Raw genomic sequence first — 21328 nt, forward strand, 5'->3', positions numbered from 1 at the left:
AGGTTTTCTCACGACAAGCAACACCTTTCAGGTACAATTACTCATGTGACCCATACTTGATATAAAAATATTGATTATAGCAGCTTTAATTGGTGTTTTAATCAACATGAAATTTTTGACAATATCTTCTTTAAGAATCAATTTACAAACGTAGGGGAGACCTGTTGTTGTGTAGAACAACCTTGAATAAGTGAATAGTCATAGTAAACTACTAAGCTGCTGGGCATTTAAAGTTGCACCCCTGACCCCAGCGTCGTCGTGAACATTTTGCTGCGCTGCTTCAGGTGTTTAACCTTGTCATATTAAAGCGTTTGTCACTGGAGGGCTAGACGACTGGGGCCAGGATGGGCCGGGGATTTAAAAGGGCCTGTGCTCCCAGATCATCAGATTGTCTGTGATTGGCTGAAGCCCGCCAAGAAACATCAAAGCCTTGGAGACTTGCTCATTTCATCTTTGAACCTCACCAAAACATGCCCTCTCTACTCCCTCCCTGCCTGCATTCTTACCCAACATCACCAGTTTCGTTGTTTCTTAGTTTAAAAAAAAAAGTAAAATAAAATTGATACACAGGATAGAAAAAAATCAGACCAAGTGGAAAATTAAAAGATAAACACCTTTGAGGATTTGTTTTGGACTTTGTGTGGTTGTCTGGCATTTCATGCCAGCATTCTGTCAAGGCTAGGCGATATTCTCAGTCTGAGCAAGCCCGCTCTGAGAGGGAGCAGCCTCCCATCAGCTCCTCACCAAGATTGATGGCTATAAAAGAGCTACCTGAGGCAGAGATCAAAGTCAGACAGGATACATAGGCTTCTGTGTTTAACTCTTTCATCTCCTGCCTTTTCTATGAGAGTCATGACCCTTCACCTGACTGTCTGTTTGACCTCTGACTATTGAATGGTATTGGCACTCTGTGAGACTGCCATTTTTCTTTATTGGACAAAAACAAAACTGTGAAAATAAAAATTACGATGCTAAAATGTTTATGTGTGTTTATTTTAGAATGGACTGATACGTTTCTGACAAAAAACTTATAAATATAATTTTTATTCTTCACCACAATAAATAGGACCTTGGCTTCTCATCGTGGGGCTCTCCTCACAATGGAGGCCAGTGGTGGAGGGCTATTTGCATTCCAGCAGTGAGAGTGAGGACAATTAAGCCATTTCCCCTCCAATCTATCTCCCTCCAGCCAGCCATCCAGGCAGCCCAGTACATCAATGGGAAGTGCAGCTGCACAGCCCATGTGTGCCAGGCTGTGAGATGAGAGAGGAGAAGATTGGGGTTAAAACCCTCCTGGCCCTCAGATTGGCTCCATACCTGAGTGAAAGCACAGACGAACCAACAGCTGTTGCCGGACAGAGCAGTCAAACAGAGGTTCTCACCCCCATCTGTAAAAGCATTACACGGTTTCTGGCTTCGGCTCACTGTTTATTTTTGTACAGATTTGAGCTAAAATGTCTTTGTTTTGTATTTAGCATCATTTCACACCTGAAAGGACAGAGCTCTTTAAGCAGCAGGTTCATTAATGCTATGCATGAAGGAAGCAGCCTCAATTTCCATCACAGTCCATTCCTGTGCTTTTTTTCCCCCACAGGCACTCTAGACTGGCCACTCCAAAATCAATTAGCCAAATCACATTTCACAAAAGTAGCTGGAGTTCTGCTTTCAGCGGCCAGGACCCTCAGGTGTCTCAGTGTCGGCTTAAAAGTGCAGGCAGTGAGCCTTGGTTTAAATTATGTGGGATTAGACCAAACAAAGAGCCATAGATATCTTGCCACACCTGTGCAACTTGCTCCTCAAGGACCGTTAATAGGGAGAGTCTTTGGTCCAAATGCCATGTGCTCAGAACTTAATCTCCCAACTCTTGGGCCATTGCAAGTATCTGTTTCCACCGTACCCAGCAGCAGAAACTGTCCTGAACTTGGACATAATCGCAGAGCCATCACGTAACAAGGACTTCCATCTCTGCTCTCCTCTGCCAAGTCCAGGTGATCAATCATTTACATGTGTAGTTAGGAACGGGTGTCAAAACAGAAACTGTACACTCGCTCAGGGACCCTGTGTGCAGCAGGCTGACATCAGACTTGGTGAGTAGTGGGTAAACAGGGTCAGGGAGAAAGAGACAGAGAGACAGAGGGAGAAAAACGAGATGCTGGGATGTGCAGGATTTTCTGACACAACTTCTTACCACCCAAGGGGCAAACTCCTCCTCAGCATATCAAGTTATGTAAGAGCATATCTCTGTTTATGGGATGACTTAAACAATCATGCGTAGAGCTTTAACTGAATCCTTGGTGCTGTGTATTGACAACAACTAAAATACTTTTAAAATGAAAACAAGTTAAGCCAAGCCATGTTTATTTGTGCACGCCTCACAGTCTCAAAGGCCTTCATAATAACACCCCCATTCTGAATTTCTATCTTGATATCGAAACAAAAATGATGTGCAAAATTTGTTATGGATCAGCACTTTATACAGATCCACTTTCCTGGAACCTGACTCAATGGCCTCCTGAGTTCCCAGTCAGTCATTCAGTCCATTTGAGGTCATAACAAGGGATTACATGGCAACAACAAACACATCCCAGTGTAAGTGATGCTTTGAAAACACGTGATAAAAAACACAAAGGATGCTAAGGGATGCTATGGATTTACTTTGATTTTTATGTGCAAATTATCTCATAAAAGTTCTCATCTTTTTCAAAATGTGACCTCAGCTCACAGTGGGGCACAGTCTGAGTTTGAATGAACTCCTTATAGAAACACAGAAATCGCTTTACAGTAACATTCTGATAGTAATTTTCAGACAATTTTTGCAGAACTTAAGTGACATTTTCCCACGGTCAATGAACTGCTTATAACTGGGCGAGAGAATGCAGAAATACTGATGCCCAATAATCCACCTGTCACCTGAGGGAGATAGGTGTGGTGCTGCAGGGCTAAGGAGGGGATATGTGCAGGCTACCATGACTTATGTGGACTCGTCCAGCCACCACCTCAATGCCCAGGGGGTGAGTGGGCGTTTAAAAGAGCCTGTCTGGGGCCTAAGTTTAGAGTTTCCCGACGCAGAGTGGTCGAGCTTTGAAGAGGCAGGTTCAGTAATGAATTAGGGTATTGTCTGCTTGGAGGGAGAAGCCTCTGGGTGGGACATCAGATCAAAAGAGGTCCTACTTTATTACTTACAACATCAGTTCAGGTATGCAACTGGACAGAGCAAAAGGGCAGACACACTGATCCTTCAAGAAAGGACTTTCAGAACATTTACATTCAGGTGGAAGCCTCACCCTAACTTGGCTAATGTATTTTTAATATTATCTGAGAAGTAAATGTTGTTTTTTTGACTCAGCCCAAACCTAGTGAACATTTTTTTGCTGACCCAGGAATTGGACCCATCTATTTAATGGTAAAATCCCACAGGAGGAAAACAGGTCACTTTTAGTATGAATGTTGTTAACTTATGTTTTGCTTCTCTGGAATAAGACATCAATTTTGGTCTTGTGACATGCTACCAACTGCTTTGGTGTTTCACCCCAGTGTGACACACCCAGCTGCGGTCTGTAGCTCAGATGTAACCCTGAAACAAGTTCTGTCTCACACATGTGATGCCTTTTGGCCAAGCATCAGGTCACTCAGCCTTTACAGAGCAGACACACTGAGGAATGCACTGACCGCTCCTCTTCGGTGGCTCTACATCGTCCTGGGGCTGGACCAGCGTCTTGCAGGGTCATTCTCCCATGACATTCTTCTCAGTGTGGAGAGGGAACAACACACCTCTGCTTTGATGTCAAAGTGGTCAGGTGTAGAGGACAAAGCAATGACATGGGAGACACAAACACCAGGATTGAGTGGAACTAAACAGGAATGCAGCTTAGATGGTGAAGGAGCAGATGACATATATGCAATTAAGATCGATACCATGTTCCAGCAATGTATACAATAAATATTAAACTGTATGATAATATGTAAGTCAACACAGTTGGAAGGTATCCAGATAAAACTGGTGTTTGGAGAAACACCCATAACAGATAAATTACTTTGAGAAATAAGTGACTGTCTCATAGAAACTGGCAAAAACATGATGAATCCCATGACTTAAACTATAAAAGGCATCTAGTGACTAGAAGAACTTGACCTATTGAAGTCCACCTTCTATAGGTGGAAGTCAGCTACAGCATCCAGTAGAAAACATACAGTACAGTAGGTTGTCTGCTACAGGTCCCTAATCACAATAATCAAGAACTAGGCCATTTCCCATCAGATCTAGCTCATTTTCAATAAAATTACAAGACTCACACACACACAAAAAATAAATTCACATACATATAAGTTCTTGAACTATGGTTCTGAAACTGACTATAAAAGCTTGCAGTATAATCAATAATGCTAAGGTGGTCAAAATGCTTAATTGGCAATGTATGGTAAGAGGTAGCTAAGTATTTTTAATAAAACTTTCAAAGGCATAAAATCAAATTTGTAACTTTGCAGATTTCTAAATCATTCGCATGGCTTGTCATGAAATTGTATCGGTACAAATATTCATGTAACCCCCTTGATTAGTGATCCCCTTTTTGAATCCATCATCAATTCAATATTTTCATTTGTCACATACTTTGGTTTATCACCAAATACCTACAAAACTAGTGCCATTCCCATCAGCCTCAGCTGTACTTTCTATTTAGTGCTAATCATCAAATTTTAGCGTGCTAACACGTTAAACTACGATGGCCGACATGATGAACATTATACCTGCTTAGCATCAGGATGTTAAAATTGTCATTTTGAGCATGTTAGCATCGTGAGAGAGCCGATAGCACTGCTGTAGACTCAGCATGAGTCTTGAATTGTCATTCGTTATGTTAAACTATTTAATAGTTTAACTTAACGAGTGTCTGACAAAGACTTTCAAAATAAGTCATTTGGAAACCTCCATGTTTCCAGTATGTTGCAAGAACTCATTGCTGGTGACTCTTAGCTGTGGTGTGCCCAACTGTACAGACAGCTTCGGTATCATCATCTTTTCATTGTGCCTAAAATGAGAGCGTTCCCAGTTGGTGCACTATAAGACACTGCTGGAAAGCTAGCTCCAACTACCTTGCTATTACAAAGTAGCATTTTCTATAGTGCTACTACTTGTTTGTTAGGAAAAGTATAGAGTGGAACATTGCTGTCAAATCACAGAGTCAATGAGTTGGATATATCCTACAATGGTAATTTCATTTTAAGTTGTTATGTATTGACAATGTGCCTGGTATTCAGCTCTACAATTTTAATATATGGACCTGAGTATTTTGAAAAAAGAAATTAATTGAACTGAATCAAATCTTGGGCAGAATATGAGACTTTAATACGATAAATCTTTGTTGAGAAAACTGGAATCAAGTCTATTCAAATCTAATCGTTACCCCTCTACTACCAAAGGAGCAGTGTCAAAGACACTCCTTGATGAAGACAGAACATCATCTCTCTATGTGGTGGATTGCTTTCCTGTGGGAACAGTCGCTGTCTGGTTGCCCATTCCTCCCTCCTGTTTCTCACCAACTGGGACTGCTGCTCAGCCATCCAGCCATAATGTCATAATTGTCTTGTTCATCTGCTCCTCTTCAGCCACTGGGAGACAATGGATGGAAGCTTAGGTGGAGTGTGAATAGGGGCCCCGGCAAAGTGGGTGGGTCCCAGATTATTCCCACACCTGCTGCTCACACCTTGGCACTATCAATGGCTGTCCTGTGCCACAGGGAGGAGAACAGGTAAATGTGCTTTAGTTGTGATTTTTGTATTAATTGCACAAACTAGACAAAGAATGTCTTATTATAAGGATGTTGTGCTAACAACTTTAGGTGTTAGAGACTTCATTCGATTGGTTTCCTGTATGCCTAAATTAATGTTATCTTCTCCATTGATAAAACATTCAAGGGACCATGCTGCACCACATCACCACCAACCACTTGAAAACCAACGTCATCCTTCAGTGGAGCTCCCCAGATTTCAATTAGCCCTGATGACTTACCTATTGGGAGCTCGTATTTAAATCAACCAAGAGAATTTTTGCTGTGGAGGCATAATAATTAATTCTGAGCCACAGAACCACAAAACAATTACGGATTACTCATTTCTGTTTGTCAGCTATGACAACAGGGGTTTCAATAAAGGAGCAGGAGGGGAAAACAAAACTGTTCACAGGGGACCGGAGCTCACGTTGCAAAAACTGGAACAGCAGTCAGCTTGTATGTATATTACATAGAAGGAAAATGGAGAATTTTAAATTCAAAATGCAATTTAGATTTTTTTGGCATTCATTTTATAAATCAATCAATGAATACAGTTTATGAAACATTATCATTTGTTAATCATCCCTTGTGAATAATGTACAGTCTTCTTAAAACATGAGCACAAAAACAAAACTGGGGACACGGGGGACCAGGGAACAGGTGTTCTACACGTACTGTATGTAGTAGCCTCATGAGTTGAGGTAAATGGAACACAATAGAATGATCTGAGTGCTGAAAATGTCTTTCTAAATAAGCAGTCAGTGTAAACCCAAATGTCTCGTCTTCTCCAAAATTTCCTTATAAGTCAGTGTAGCTCATTCGTGGCGGACGTGACCGGCGTCGGCAGTGATGTACTTCCTGTGGGTTTGTCCCTTAGTCTGGCCCACAGTGAGATCTCATGATAACAGTTTAAACTGGGGCCTGTTTCTCGCCAGCTGCCTCCTCTGGTCACATTAACTTGGACCTCATTAGTCATAATCTGCTCCCCAGGGCCCGCCTTGAAAAACCTTTGCCTGGCAACTGCATAGAAATGCTCCGAGCAAAATGTTCCTCTTGTGCCTGACCCAAAGATGAAAAAAACAAAATCTCTTATCTGATGGATGGAGCTTTGGCAGTTCTCCTGTTTGAATGAGGCAGAAAGGAAAGTCTCTTTCTCTCAATGTGGAACTTTAGATAACAGAAATAGCTACTTCTTAAAATCTGCATGTGTAGACAAATATGTCTTGTGGTGAGCGGGCAGCTGAGTAACTGCGCTGTTTCTCTTTTGCTTATGAGAGCTTACCCAATTCATAACCAAAAAATCAGCCAAAACCATGCATCCAATGTAGATCTACTGTTAACATATTTATTTGTGGCCACACTGTGCAAAGAGTGCCTTTAAAAAAGCAGAAAGAGAAACTGAGGAGCAAGCAATAACCTGAGGATAGTAATCTTGGGCTGAGGAATTCAGCCAAGCTTTAGCACACATGACAAACTGGTAGTGATCACGCCAGCAGGATGACTGATCCTGCTCATATACAAACATGTAACCTCTTCGTTGGCTGTGTAGAGGTTAGCACTTCAAACACATCCATAATTCAGTGAGAGAAGGCTCCGGGGTAAAAAAACAAAAAAAACAAAACCCATTTACCTGTAATCTGTTTTAAAACCAGCCTAAAATGAGTGAGGCAGGCCTGGCGGCGTCAAAACCTGAAAACAGAAAGACAAGGAGATAGGTGAAGCTTCAATTGACCAGTTCTTGACCCCATTAACCTAAGTCACTTCAGGCAAACTAATGAATTTTTGTTTTTATGTAGGTCATCTAAAAGGAGGATTTGAAAGGATTTTGACAAACCAAGCCTTTAAGATGAGCAGATAGAAAATTTGAAATATGGGATGTGTGAATTTAAGATGAGCAGGAAAATTAATTATGAGAAGCGTGAAGTGCAGGACTGAACGGTCGATGGCAATAAACTAGCGATCTATCAAATCTGGCATCCTAAAGAGGCAAAAACACAAGGAGTGCAAGGTTGCCCAAAGTATTACAGGTAAACACAGTGAAATAATTGAGCTGGAATCTCACAATTTACTTCAAAATCAATCTATAGTAGACTTCATAGGTAAATACTGTATTTAGTAAATCATTCCTCGGGTGACTTTCCTCAGGTTGCTCGAGTTTTCTCTGCTTGTTTATCATTGTCATGCAGTTTTCTGTTCAAGGCCCCGAAGGCCATCAGGGCCCAAAATGGCTCAGGGGGTCACCTTCTATTGTTTCACATAAGATTTAAAAACCCATCTGTTTTGTCAACTTTCCCCCTTACTGCTACTTTTCTCCACTACACACTCACTGAAGAGCCGGAGGAATTCTGTATTAAGTCTGACCAACAATGACAACAAAAAACATCAACAAAAGCCAAAAGACCAAACCCAACTAAGTTACCTCCCCTGGACATACAATGCCCCTGCTTAACTCACCCTTCCCCTCCATTTCAGCTCAACCCTTACCCCCCCTGCCAAGCCAGGAATGCTGAGGACAGCGACCTTTTCCCCCAGAAGTCCCACCTTGGTTTCTCAGGGAGATTAGGAGGTAGTAGAGGAACTGGGAGTGTCTGGTGTTGATCCCAGTTGGAGAGGATTCCAGTTTTTTGGAGGAGGACCAGATACTGGGTTTGGAACACTCAGGTCTTGAATTTCATGCTGTATTGCAACAACCTTGTAGGCTTTTTATGCTTCACTGGTTTGGCTATTATTCAAAAATGTGTAACCAATGCAACTGCAACACAGCAGTTTTCTATTACTGAGCCCTTCCATTATGAATAACTAAACGCAGCCTCATTAAAGAGGCTTCTCCTCGGTGGCAGCAGACTATTAGCAAACATAAAAGTGTGATTGGTGATTTTATGAGCTTTACTTTCAAACTTGGTTTCCGTTGACTTCCATGTTGTTGTTGGAGCGTTGCCCAAAACCAACGTTCCAGCCGTCTGCAAGGCTCCTGAGAGAACAGAACCACAGGGAGTGCCATCAGGTGTGTTCATCATGCTGAGGCGCTCATCAGGTGGTTTGTTGCTCTACAACAGCTGTTTGGGTTTCAACAGTGGCCCACCAACTGCTGATATCACATGTCCCCTACTGGTTACACAGGGAGCATGAGGGCATAACCACAGCCTGTATATGCAAACTCTCACATAGCTAATATAATGTATAAATTGGTACGTTTGGTATAATCTTATTATATGCCACAAACCTTTTAATAAACATTGTTTTCTGTGCATTTGATACTTCTTAATTCTAGGATCAACTTTTAAACATTTATAAAATTATCCTGAATGCTTTTGCTTCTGTGTGTGGGACTATAAATTACAAAAAGGCTCTTCGCTGCATGCCTAGGATCAAATAATCATGTCCAGAGGAGTGAAGCATGCCAAAACAAAATGTCCTAAAGCAAACAGCTAAAAAATGTTGTAATGAAATCTACTGTACATCTGCACGGCACATTTAAGGATTACCTCAACCATATAAAGTCACACCATGTAACGCAGGGGTGAAAAGACAAACAACAGCAATAGTGGCAAGAAAAGCTCCTGACGCACTCCAGATATTAACATCACTGCAACAGCTGGGTGTTGCCTCAGCAGAATAAAACCAAAAACTCTAAGTTTTTCCACAATTAAGGCTTTCACAAAGCAGAAAGTTTGAAACTCCAATGCTAAGATGAAAGAGTAATCCAAAGTGCTCACTCCTGATAACCAGAGTTAGCGGCCATTTTTACAAAGTGTTACCAGATGCTGCCACAACATGGTCATCAGTCTCCAGGTTATCGAATCTTTGCTCTTTAGTTTCTTTTTATCACATTTTCCTCATGTCCTGTTACATACAATTGGTATAAGTTTGGTCTGAATGTACAGATAAATGTTTTTCTCAAGTCAGTGTGACACACTCATACAGAGCTCTCAAATAATATGTACATGCACACAAAGTAAAAAGGAAATATGTGTTACTTTACGTGAAGCATAGAAACACTTATCTAATTTTGATACAGTGAATGTCTTATGAGAGCGCATGTGAGTGACCGGAGGCAGTGAGGGAGAAGGTCTTGTTTCTGTTTAGCTGACTGGCAGTTGGGTGGTGGCAGTGTGGATTAACAGAGGTGTAGCAGGGTAATGACTAGCCTCAAGCTTCCTATCAAGCTCCATATAGAGTCACCTTACACTGTCCTAAACTGTCAGGAAAATGGTAATCATAGACAACTGAACAATGCTAGCAAACAAAATACTTGTTTATGCAGCTGCACATATTCAGAAACACTTACAATTGCACATTTTTGGCACGTTAAAGGCTACTGGCAATTAAGTGTTAAATGTTTCAGTAACTGAGTAGGATCTCATGACATTCACCAACTGTATGTATAAGCATAGTTTATTGTACATAGTTTACCATATATTTACTTTGGTGCCATTGGAAAACTCCACACATTGTCTCTGATTGTCTAGTAACTTTGGTCTGTATATGCTTGAGGTGTATATGGAAAAAAAATATGCTTGAATCATTTAGGTAAATAATTTATACATCCTTTTTTTTTTAACCTTTTATGTTACAACTAACATCATTTTGCTGTCAGTTATTTTTATTGTGTAGAAGACTAAGTTAGTGTTGCTCAAATTATCGAATATTAATTTGCAATTTTTCCAATGAAGGAAATCATGTATGAAAATAACATTGTTAATCCAACTATTCACATTCTATGTGCCACTACCCTCATGGACAGGTTTTGGGAAAATGGGTCGCGGGGCAAATGTAAAAGGCTCCCCCACCTCACCTACTTAAGAGCAAGACACCCACTATGAGAGAGATGCAAAACAGTTTGTAGGCATTTTACATTTCTTTGTAGTCATTAGCATCACTGTATAGTTGTTTTATGTGTCTTTGAGGTTGTTACCCCCTTTTTGTAGTCATTTTACATGTCTTTGTGGTTGTTTTATGTCTCCTTGGGGTCATTTTGTATCTCTTTGTGGTTGTTTTGCCTATTTTTTGCTGCTCTGCAGCTCTTTGTAGTTGTTTTATGTCTCTTTGTAGCTTTTTAAGTCTCTTTGTATTCGTTTTTTTGTCTCTTTGTGGTTGTTTTGTGTCTCTTTGTAGTTGGTATGTGTCTCTTTCAGTGACATTTTGCAGGTGAAGCCTAGGGGCTCCCAGACCATTTGAGCCTTGGGGCCTTTGCCCAGTAGGCCCATTTAGTAGTCTGTCCATGAACACCCAGCCATGGATTTAAATTTAAGGACCAACAAAACAGATCAGTATCAGGTTTGACAACATTTACCTAATATAGTTTTTGCACGTTTTAAACAACAAATAATTATACTGTGTTTAATGGCCAAACAAATGACCGTTTCCAGAGCATAAGCCTTATGCAAATGAATTGCCAGTCATAATCAATATCTCCTAAACTTGCCAGATCCCAGTCATCCTCGCGTTAGGGCATTTCCTTTGGATATTGACCATGAACAGGTCTGGCTTTGCGTTCGTGTTGACATTTCCAAAGTAATTAATTTGTTAGGGAAGCATAACATCACTTCATAGCTACCTAACAAGTCTAAGTGGTATAATGCATTGCTCTCCTGTGAATATCTATTTTCTCCTACTCAGTGATTCATTTCTGCAGGAAGTTGCAGGTTTGTGTGCAGCTAGGTGCGGCGGAAACCCAATCCATCAAGGTAGAGCAAGGCGGGTGGGCCTGTTCTGTCTGACAATATCCAGACACCATCCTGACAGCTCCAGCTTCACTGCTGACACATGTGGTAGAAGCAACATAAGCTGGCATTGAGGGATGAAACTAAGAAACAAGTAGCTACATATCAGAAAATGCGGAAATGAAAGATCTGGTTTGTTGTAGAGGAGGAATTCTACCAAGTTAAAGGACCTGTATCAACACATAAACATCGGAAAAATGACCAAGAAGTGTTGTGACTCATGCCAATTCCTCCAACATCCAATGTCTCCACAGTTTTAATAGTTAATGTCAGTTTAATTAAAAAAATTAAATTATCCTAGTTCATCATTCAGATATTAACATTTAATTTAATATATCTCACAGTTTCCTACTCATTCTAGTTTGAAAGCAAAATGTTAAATATTTTTGCGCTAACTCACTAACAGCTCTCTAATTGTCATATCAAATGTCGGCAGCACCTCTAACAGTCTCTAAGACTGAACAGAAGCATGTACTCTCTTTGTCCAGACCCATCTGTGCTAATCCACACAACCAGCTTCCTACTGCAATCAAACCTTGGTAAACTTCACAACTTCAGCAAGATGGCCTCCTCTGCTGCATTATTTCAATCTCCCTTTGACCACAAATAGGTCTAAATCGACCCAATTACTTACTGCTTCCTTAAATCCTCAAACTAGATTCACTGATTGTCAGCAATGGCTCAGTCATAGCTATCTGCTTCATCTGTTGTCTTCTTGTGTATCCTGTGAAATGACAGTCTTCATGTGAGCTTCTCTGCTGTGACTTTGAGGAATATCAGAACATTGCGACACATTACACGAACTGACGGAGAGCGACAGAAATCTTACCTTTGAGAATTACTTTCATTGCAGACAAATCTATCCTACGGACAGTGGCTTTCATGCCTATAGTACACCAAATTATCTTGTTTAGACGTTAGCTGTTTTTATCAACATTTTTCCACAAAATGTAACTTTTACACTTTTAAACTAGCAGACATTTCTATTAACACACCTGTAGCAAAATGCCACCCTGCAGTGCTACGTAAACAGCAAAACCACTGGGAGACAGTGAAGGTGACAGATGAGACTCTCTCCTCTGAGTGGGTTAGCATATGGTAGTAATCACCGAAAGTGAGGGTCTGCTGGCCCAACAGTAATTAGCCGACGGCCTCATGTTCATGTTTCTTTTAATAGCTCAACACGGCCCAGTGTGGACTAAAAATAAACAGGGCAATTAGGGGCGGCAAGGAAGGCCATCATTTGAGGGGTCTGACCTTTGAACCCGGGTCAGAACCTGTATAGAGGTGTCCATGTGGACCACCTGCACCCCTCTGGGTCACTTGGGAAAGGAGCCATGTTGTGTTTATGTTAGGGGTCAGGCGTAGAGATAGGCCATTGTAGGGTAAACTAGATGTGTGAGTAAATACTGTCTATTTATATCATAAGAGGAGTGTAAATTCTTGCTGAGCTTTGGACCCAAGATGCAACAGCTGCAACAGCTCTTTCAAAGTTTAAACTTAGCCTAGTTGTAACATAAGTCTTTACTAAATTGAGATTTATGCATCAATGAATTAAAATGGATTGCTCAAACTAGTTTGTACATAGAGATTAGTTTTTACCAAATGGTCATACCCAGTAGCTGCCAAGTGTAATTACTGCATAACTGAACCAACTGCAAAGCTAGTAGTTACTAAGAACTTTGGAAGGACTTTAAACACAAATTCAATAGGGGATTTAGGTATACCTGGTCAAACTCTTTTGTCAGTCAACAAATAGCTTCTAAAAAATGTGTCTTTAAACATTTTAGTGACTCTCCATGAAAGAAGACTGAATCCTGATAGTAAGTTTGCTGAAGGAATGCAAAACACTTGATGTATGGATACAAAGAGACTTTCAATTCCCAATCTTCCTCCCTAACCATAAGTGTGTTTTCTCTAAATTATCCATGTTTTTAAGGGGAATTCAAAGTCCTCAGCTTCATGACTCTGTTTCTCTGCACTGGCTAGAAGTCTGGCGCAGATGTTCACATCGGCCCAAGAACAACAAGTAAAGCTTTTCACACCTGGCAACTCTCAAACAGAACTTGGCACCAAAGAACCTGCAAGGTTGTCCCAGATTGATCTTTCACCTCTTGTGATGTCAATGATCCTCTCAACCAATTAGACGCTGGAAGCTGCCCTTGGACTTGCCTGGCCCGAGACACAAAGACAAATGATTCCATCAGATTAAATGTTTTTTAATGGCAGGCAGAGAGGCCAAATGTGGGTCTTTCACTAGAAGCCATATGTGCATTTCTCTGGTTATCATTCCAAATGAGGCTCATTTGTAACCAATATGTGAACGAAAAGCTAAGCTCCGGCAAAGACGTGGAAGAAAATTTCTTGTTTGTTACCTCAGGGACAGCAAACACAACAGCAGTGTAACAATTTATTTCCTTATGTCAATATCACTCCATCCTTGACGTGTTCTCGGATCTGATTGACTATGAGAATAACTGGCAGGCTGTTAAGACATGGAATCATATTATGTAGCTTTACATATGAAGTGGATTATGGGCAATATGTTCTGACCTCAATCTGCCAAGAGAAACAGCAAGAGCTAGCCACACATCCGGAGGCCTCGCTATTTTTAAACCCACATTTAGACTCAATGCTCTGTGCCTACCACAGCAAAGACTGCTGGAGCCATCATCGAACCCAATACAAAGACATTGTCCCTGAGACTGGAGCTTCAAAGAAGCAACAAGGTCAAACACTGTATTTTTAGTCTCTGGTTCTGGGCGACACTGTAAGTCAAACTGGACCTTACATAATGGTATGTCTTGATAATTTCCCCCATATACATGCACAGATGAATGATCACTCAGCCATCATCCTGTTTTTCAGAGAATGGGTCATGGGGTCCTTCACCTGGCTATAAGGTGACCTGGTCACTCTTGTGACCCCTTGTCAGTGGATTAATCCCCCTGAAAGAAAGAAAGACCCCTGCACCACTTATGAAGCTTTTGTTCTTCCTGTCAACCTTCAATTGAGGATAATTGTGTCTTTTAGATCTTGAGGGCCTGTGATCTGCCATCCATTGAGCCCAAAAGGAGGTTATGTTTCACCTCAGGTTGGGGGGGGGGTTCAAAAAGGAAGGCCTTAATATTGATGTAAACACAGATTTAACATCAAAAGGTTAAAACTGGATTCACAAGAAGAGCAGTGATATTATGTTGTGTGTATTGTGCAATACTTAACACAGAGTGACAGCATCAAAGATATCAAAGACATTTTAATGTGAGGTTATGAATCGGAGGATTTATGCAGGTATTTAGGATTAAGGTCACTCGTATGCAATGTTGTACAAAATATTCTTTTTAATAGTTGTATCAGGTGTGTGGTATTCAGTAGAGATTGTGTTTTTCTGTCTTTGTTTCTTTTCGTCTTTTACATACATAGTCCATCACCTCTAGTCGCTCCTCAACCCACTCATGCAGTAAAAAATGCTCTGCACACTAACAGCTTTGGTTCAAATTTGCAATCCATATCCAGTGCTGCTGACATCAGAGAGGGTTCCCTTCACTTCCTGCCTATACTCTTACACCTGCAGCTGCAGTCACATAATCAACTCCCAATGGCAGTCCTGTAGGGCAACAGCTGTGCACCAGTGAGAGAATCATATGGGAAATTAGCATAAGATGAGGCCCTCAACTGATTGTTGCATCTGCACAACATAATAATATAATCATTTTCAAACTCTAAATGCTGCCTGGGAGTCAGCATACTGGAAGTCATACACGCATCATCCACACAACGCATACCCCCCACCTCCTCCGTCTCTATCACTCCATCTCTCTCTGTCTGTCACACACACACACACTGTCTGAATTGTGGGTCCCTGCCTCATGTGGTGACAATGTGTGCGCTGTGCTGTGGTGGTGGAGGCAGCAGTCAGTCTGTAAAAAGAGGAAGTGGTGCTGTATACCCTGGAGGAGTAGGGTCCCGGCGAAGAATGTTTATCCTGTCCGCCGCCTTTGATCTCTTACTGTTAATCACTTCCTGCACACTGTATATGAACTAAGCAGCTCTGCTCTGCCATCCCGGGCTGCTGATGACACTGGGAAAGGAAGAGGAGCGGCAGCCATGTTGGATTATCTAAACATAAAAAGAGAGAAGGTTTAAAGAGTGAAATCATGCTCTCTCTGGTGCTTTTGAATTATCTTGCAGTGATTGTTCTGAGCAACGTGAACAATACGTGTTTAAAGTTGACAACTGCCTGATTGTCTTTTGACATAGAACAGTATTGGACACATTGTGTGGGACTTCCAGGAACAACAAGCACAGAGTTACAGTAAAGCTGCCATGCTCAAGACTTATGAGGCCCTAATGTGCATCTAGTACCCCGTGTGGTTTGAGAGGTGGTGACACTTTGTGGCCATTATAATTCAAGAGCCCTGCCAGTTCTACAAAAGTCTCCAACCCTCAATGCCACTGATCACACACGAGAGACTGGGAAGTTCTCCCACATACAAACTGGTTGTCTGGATTTGCTTTCTGTCTCTCGGTCTCTTTCTCTTTGTCTTACGCACAAGCAGATGCACACCACCCTGCATGGGAGCAAGACCCCATGCAACACACCTAACCCCTCCACACTTTAACCCACAAGCATCTGTGAACGTTTATACAGCTTTGGAATTCAGAAGGTCTAAGCAAAATTAAGATCTGCAACCAAGGACATTTGGACCTAAATAAGACGGTTCCTGACCTCCACGCAAACCCCTACTCCATGCCTGACTAGCGCTGTGCATGTAGAAAACACACACAGGTTATTCATACACAGAAACAAAATTCTGTGACAGGTTGGAAAGCACCCATCGCCTGCAATGACAGTTGACACTTGGTTAGTTGCTTTGTGCCAGTGGGTGGATCCATCGATGAAAGACAAGCATGAAAGCTTTTGTCTCTGTGTGATCGCTGTGAATTATAGTGGCTACAGTAGATTGTGAGTGTCATGAACTGCTATGAAAAAATTGTCAACATAGGATGAGGAGAAAGACAGGGAAGGATTTGTGGAGATTTTTCTTCTATTCATTTTGGATTGAATGTGTGGGGTAGTGTGCGTATTTGTGTGTGTTATGATTGTGTGCATGTGTGTGTGTGTCAATGTAACATGCATGTGTGTGTTAGGAGCTTTGTTTTAAAGGTCTCTCCTATCAGTCATTCAGTGATGCCCTGCAGCCTGTTCTGAAGCATGCATCCTGCTTGAATAGGCCCTCCTCTCTTACGCTTTGTTTCTCTCCCACACACACACACACACTTACTAAAACTATGCAGAATGCTCACACACACACTTTAAATAACCAAAGCGGAATCACAGTAGCGGAAGGTCATTGTTAGCTTGCTTTTGTTTTGCTTTTGTGTATCACTAGTAGCTGTGTCAACTGCTATACTATTACGGCATTGTTTAATTCTGTAATACAGATACCAACTTGCCTAGTAATGACGCAAAGTTCTCACTAGATCTGTGAGGTTAATGCAACACAGATACTTCTAAACTTCACAGGTACTTCAAGGTTGCATAGGATGTGTGAATCTCTTAAAATTTCAAATAACCATATACAACACAAACAAAGTCTTGCACAACATATGAATTTACCATCCTGGATAGCTCCTCTGACTCATTTTGTTTGTGTGGGGTTTTTGTCTGTGTGCTTTCCTATGACTGTGTGTGAGTTTGTGTGTGTGTGTGTGTGTGTGTGTGTGTGTGTGTGTGTGTGTGTGTGTGTGTGTGTGTGTGTGTGTGTGTGTGTGTGTGTGTGTGTGTGTGTGTGTGTGTGTGTGTGTGTGTGTCAGTGTGTGTGCAAACCTATCTCTGACGGGGCTTGCGTGACTAGTGTGGTGTGTGAGCAGAGAGTGGAAAGGTTCCTCTCCTGCCTTAGGGAAATAGCAGTGTGTTGTGTGCATCTAACCTCTCTTTAATCCCACAAAAACTTTTAAAAGGCCATGTAAAACAGCAATCCCCCTAGGTAGCTGCGCATACAGGCATTATCATAATGTTAAAATGCATGAACACCTAAGTTCCCACAAAGCCTTTGAGCCACCGTGTCAAATAAGTGTAAAGACAATACAGATAGATAGATAGATAGATAGATAGATAGATAGATAGATAGATAGATAGATAGATAGATAGATAGATGTGGCAGCTAACAGTCTCTGTGTCTCTACTCATCACAACAGGTTTCAGCAGCTGTCTGCTTCATGGCAAGGTTGAGATGAATCAGACCATGCTGCACAGGGTGACTCACTGCTTGTCATCTCTCTACCGAAACATTATTTATTATTTTAACCAGTATATATTTAGCGAAACCTAACCATGCATGCATGCTCTTTCCTAGCAGCTGCACAATGACACAGTAATTCAGATTCAAACCCAGAGGCTGCCCTGTATAGCCACAGTCATCTGCTGCCGGCTGCATGGCAGCTTCACTGATGCAGCTGGGGGTTAAGTACCTAGGTGGAAGGGGCCATGAAGACTTTTTTTTTAAGGGAAGGGAGGGAGTAGGCTGTTCAGTTTCCTTGAATTCAACAAAGCTGGGCGGGAAATTTAAACCAACCAATATATGTGCTATTGTCACACTGGTTGAAAGCAAAAAAAGTTGGTAACAGTGATAATGATCATGGAATTGATATAAAGCAGGTATGGATTATAACATTCAGATCAAAGCCCTAAGGATTTCCCCAAATATAATCCAGTGCAATACAAGTTTGATCAGCTCACCTGCAAAGAAAATAATTCAGCTTCTAAAAAGGTTAACCTTCAAACAAATCTTTAAAATAAAAGATTGAATACATTTCAGAAGTTACAGTGAAAGGATTTCTTGCAACTGTAGAGATGCAGTTGACGATAATGGATTGGAATCAGAGGTAAATAAGGAGTCTACAAACTAGCAAGCAGCTCCATGAGGCTGTATTTAGGCACTGTGGATCTTCATCACCATGTTAACATGCTCTTAGTTTGTTTGTTAGCATGTTAACCTTTGCCATTCAGAATCAGAATCAGAAATACTTTATTGATCCCCACAGGGAAATAGCTTTGTTACGATTCCTCAACATACATTTAGGAAAGAGGAAGCAAACAGTATAAAAGTAAAAGCAACTAAAAAAATAGTCATAAAAATAAAAACAAAACAGGTGAACAAAAAAAATGTACAAATGCGTGCAGAGTCTGGACCCCAGTGTAGGGTCCACAGAGTGGATGAAGTCACACACAGTTGTGAACACACTGAGATGGCGTGTGAGAACTCCCTGGGTATGTAGTATGGACGGAACCCCACAGCTAACAGCTCAATGTCCGGGCTGCAGAAATCTTCCTTTATGGTAATGGGACCCCAGTGACACCATCCGTTTTTAATAAAAGCAGTACGCCCACTGCCTCGTTCCTTTCCTCTCTCGGATTTATTCTTGTCTGCCCAAACTGTCTGAAAGCTGTCGATGTTAGAGATGAGATCTGGAGTATGTTCCTGTAGCCATGTCTCCGTGAAACACATAACAATACACTCACAGAAGTCCCTCTGATTCCTCACTAGGGCTGCTGGCTCGTCCATCTTATTGTCCAGAGACTTCACGTTGCCCATGACGATAGAAGGGAGATACGGCTTATATCTCCTCTTCTCCATCAGTCTCTTTTTTCCGGACCCAGCTCTTTTCCCTAATCACTTTGTTCCTCTTCTGCATACTCTATGTGTCTTCCTAATTTCTGCAGGGATGTCCGTTGTTCTTTTCACCATGCCGGCCAGCTTCAGCACAATCAACTGGATTTGTACATCCCTATATTTTATATGAGCTCATTATATGGCCTGTAATAAAGAGTGATATTGATTGACTGTCAGTTACTGTCAGTTAGGCTACTGTCAGAATAACAGTGTGACCTTGCAATATAGCTAGCACCTAGCTGCTAGTCAGGTATAAATTCACAGATTTAAATCTAAAACATGATATGAAAATAGGTTGGAAGTGGTGCAAGTGCACAAAACTTAAGCAGAAATAGAACCAGGGTGAGTGGTTTTTCAAACAAGCGACACGTCGCTCGGCCTGTTTGCTGGCGCACGGAGCAGGTTAGGACACTTTCATTGGAAAACACTGAAACAATCTGATGTTCACTCACTCGCCCTTCCCCATCACGCCCAGTTAGGAAACGGTGTAACAAGGACTTTGCTGCTCATTATACTAAGTCACCTGATTTCATCCTTTGCTCTCAGATAGCAGATCTTTGTGGTAATCACATGATGTCAAAGATAAACAAGCCTTTGCATTAAATTATGGCAAAAATTCCATTTTAATGCCACATTTAAGTCCCAATGTGGTGCTAAGTAGTTGTGGTCTTTCCGTGTTGCAGTTCCCCAGTGATCTAATGTTTATCAAAAAGTGTGGGCACAACTATGGTGTCTTTTTTTGCAATTTCTGTTAATGTTGTTTGTGTTTTTTTTTCGTTGTCTGTTCAAATGTGACAGATGTTGCTGCTCATGTTATCTATACAGTTCTTCTCTTTGGTCCAAACAAAACCCTTTCATGAGGTGGATTTTTATTTAAATTACTGTTGCATTCATATCAACGGTTATAATGTAATGGTAACAGAAAGAATAGGTGAGAACTTTATGCAGAGAGGTTAAAAGGTGGAAAGGAAAGAGGTGCAGTACGGGTAGCCCCAAGCTAATGGGATGGAACTGAAAGAGGGTGGGATGGAAGGAGGGGGGCACCCTGCTGGTTCCCAATCCAAGTGACAGAGTGACAGGTGGAGGGGGTTGGCCTGTGTGTGTGTGTGTGTGTGTGTGTGTGTGTGTGTGTGTGTGTGTGTGTGTGTGTGTGTGTGTGTGTGTGTGTGTGTGTGTGTGTGTGTGTTTGTGTGTGTGTGTGTGTGTGTGTGTGTGTGTGTGTGCGTGCGTGTGCGTGTGCGAGTGCAAGTAAATGAGAGCAGGGCCTTGGGGAAGGGGGTTCACCTGTTCCACTCATGTCCTGACAGGTAGGATCCCCCCTTCTGCCAGCAACCCCACCCACTGGCTGAACCACCGCTACCCAGTCCCTAAGCAGCACCCAACAGTTTCTTTTATTCCATCTCAGGGTTCAATCTGGTCAGTGCAGCCCCCTTATGCTCCCGTCCGTGGGTGGATGTGTGGCAGCTTAAAGATTCCCATCTGCTGTCCTTGACTCGGTGCCAGAGGAGCTGGGAATGGCTGTCTGCTGCAGGAAGTACAGGGAATTGTTGAGGCTTTGCTTCCTGGTTGATTTCCATGCTCAGGGTTAGAGAGCATTACATGATATTTGTGTTGGAAGCAGTGGGAAGTATTGATACTTACCATTGCTGTTGAAACAACAAATTCTTGCTTTCAAATCATTTTCACAGACACAGATGTTAATGAGATTTCATGGGATCATTTCTCAGATGTGTTTGTAATCATTGTAACATATTCCCTTTAAAAATTGTGGTAATATTAATACAAATTTTTATCTTTCAAATTAGTTTTGTGCCACCCCCCACCTCTTCAGTTTTGATTTTGATCTCTGGGGCTGAAGTTGCGTTAAATTTATTTTGGCTATGTTGATTAAGGTTATGGTGAGGTTTTGGTCATGGTTTCACTTTCTCTATTCTAAAATGCCACCCTGGTTGAGCCCACAGAGCCTGCTCTTTTTCACTCTATCAGATGAAAAACAGGAATTATATTTTTACACAAAAAATAACAAATTTCCTGTAAGCTCAGGCTGCAATTTAATAATATAAGAAGATCTTGAGCTCCAGTTTTTGGATGGACTTGGTGTTCTTCAACCCTTGAATAAATTTTTCATCCATTTAATACCCCAGAGAACTGAACTACGATA

The sequence above is a fragment of the Xiphias gladius genome, chromosome 9 (assembly GCF_016859285.1).
Source record: "Xiphias gladius isolate SHS-SW01 ecotype Sanya breed wild chromosome 9, ASM1685928v1, whole genome shotgun sequence".
Taxonomy (NCBI): Eukaryota; Metazoa; Chordata; class Actinopteri; order Istiophoriformes; family Xiphiidae; genus Xiphias; species Xiphias gladius.